A 2,590-nucleotide genomic window follows, 5' to 3' on the forward strand; every position below is an offset into this window, starting at 1 on the left:
ACGAAATAAAGGGGGAGGGCATTTGGAGAGCAGATTAGAGCAGAGAGCTTTGAGTTTTGGTGAATTAGAGCAAGAGAGAGAGTCTTCCTTATTCACAAACATCCTCAAGAAGCTTCTGGCGATTCCTAGAGATCTAAGCTCTGACTTGATCTTTAGAAGAGTGAACATCTTACATCGATAAGATATTCGTTTCAAATTCTTACTTCGATAAACGAAGAAAGAATCATTAAACCCCTCACGGTTCAATCAGAATCTGTGATTTGGTGGTCCACGAGTCAAAGCGCTCCCGGCACAGGCAAAGATCACACGCAAGCAGCGATCCAAGCAACGATCCTGCGTTTGTTTCTAAAAAATTGTAATTTTTATTTTGTTGTGTAAAAGAAGTCTTATAAAAAGACTATCTCTTTTGAATTTGTTGTAATCGACCGAAGATATAATGAATTCCATAACAAAACCAACTTTTGACGCAAACAGTACCAAGGTATTTTTATCGACTGAGGAGTCGAGTGCCTAGGTGATTAGGTCTTCCATTTTCCTCTAGGGCCAAGAGGCGACTGTGGGAGTCGGCCAAAGGGTTGTGCCTTGATTTTACCCTGAGAAGTTACCAAGGTCTTTTTATCGACTGAGGAGTCGAGTGCCTAGGTGACTAGGTCTTCCATTTTTCCCCTAGGGCCAAGAGGCGACTGTGGGAGTCGGCCAAAGGGTTGTGCCTTGGTTTTATCCTGAGGAGGTAACAAGGTATTTTTATCGACTGAGGAGTCGAGTGCCTAGATGACTAGGTCTTCCATTTTTTCCCCTAGGACCGAGAGGCGACCGTGAGAGTCGGTCAAAGGGTTATGCCTTGGTTTTACCCTAAGAATGTACCAAAGTCTTTTTATCGACTGAGGAGTCGAGTGCCTAGGTGACTAGGTCTTCCATTTTTCCCGTAGGGCCGAGAGGTAACTATGAGAGTTGACTAAAGGGTTGTGCCTTGGTTTTACCCTGAGAATGTACCAAGGTCTTTTTATCGACTGAGGAGTTGAGTGCCTAGGTGACTAGGTCTTCCATTCTTCTTGCTGAAGCCTTTTAAGCCCGAGCATCTTCCATATCCATGTATCCGTGGACTTTGGACATTAGTTGTTCGTAGTTGGCGACTGGCTTTTTGGCAAGGGAATCCGCCAACTCATTGTCCTGAAGACCCGCCACAAGTGCCGACATGGCGACCGCCCTTCCAGGATCGTTGACTTTCAACCTCTTCGCTTGAAATCTCTTGAAGTAGGCTCAGAGGCTTTTACCTGGTCTTTGCCTCATTTGGATTAGTACGTGAGGAGGGAGCTTCTGCTTTGTATCTTCCAGAAAATGATGAATGAACTTATGGCTGAGTTGTTTAAAATTATTGATGGATCTCTTCTCCAGAGCATTCCACCAGAGTTTAGCGCTTCCTTTGAGGGTGATGGGGAAGCATCGACATAGGACTGCTTCGGATACTTGGAGCATATTTATTATATCAAAATAATTTTGAACATGTTCCAAAGGATCTCCCTCGCCTGAATATGTCTCTAGGTGAGGCATCTTTTCTCAAACGGGTATTCCATTATCTTGTCAAATAATGGGGTATTTCCATCAATAGCATCAACGATCGGTTTATATCCTCGATCGTAGGCGGAGTTTCCTACAGCGGTTGGCGAAGTTGAGGAGTCGTGACGGTGCGGTTTTTTGAAGCACGCTCCTTTGGTACGTCCTCCTGAATGGCTAGGACCGGGACTTTTATTGCCATTGCTTAGTTGCTTGGGGCGGTCCTCCACCTGCTTATGGTGGTTGGGAGGAGGTGGCGATGTGTTCCACGGTACTTCATGAGGATTAATTCCTGATCATCGATCCTCGGAGTGGTAGTCGCTAGAGGAGCTCATTGGTCAGGGTGGCGAACTGCTCTTTCAGAGATGAAGAGAGCATGTCCACTGTCTGCTCTAGTTGACCATGGGTTACATAATTTGGAGGAGGTGGCCCCGGGGAAGATTGGTTCACTCCTTGCTCAAAACCTGTCATTTTTCTCAAAAACGAGGAAAGTAGCCCCACGGTAGGTGCCAAACTGTTGATGTCCGTGAACACACAGTCGATGAGGGTTGTGGTTGCAGAGTTGCTGAATCTTTGAGAGGTTGAACTGTCGAGAAGGGGCCACTTTCCTTCTTCGACTTTATGTCTAGTTCTTAGAACTCGGGGTGGGCGGATCACCTGCACATACAAGAATCGCGGGAGTACGGGGCTTGTTTCCCCCGTGATACCTCCGACGGTCAAGTCAGCTGGTGATCTTGAGTCGTGTTTTAGGAAAGAACGATGTGTTTTTCTTATATGTGTCTAGAGTTTTTAGGTGGTAAAAAAATCCAACCTCTTTTCGGGATGAATAGCGTATGTATTTATAGAGGGCGCCAAGGGCCGAATCAGCATTTAGTAAGAATGCGGCTTATGATGATGGCGAGGGGTGAGATGGAGGATGAGTCACCCTCTGCCTGTTACGTGTCGATTGGTAAGTGATGGGAGGTCACTTCAGTGACATGGGGAATCAGCAGCCGTTGAGGCTTGTCTACGGGTGACGTGGAGTCACTTCTGTAGC

Source organism: Asparagus officinalis, chromosome 5 (assembly GCF_001876935.1).
Source record: "Asparagus officinalis chromosome 5, Aspof.V1, whole genome shotgun sequence".
Lineage (NCBI taxonomy): Eukaryota > Viridiplantae > Streptophyta > Magnoliopsida > Asparagales > Asparagaceae > Asparagus > Asparagus officinalis.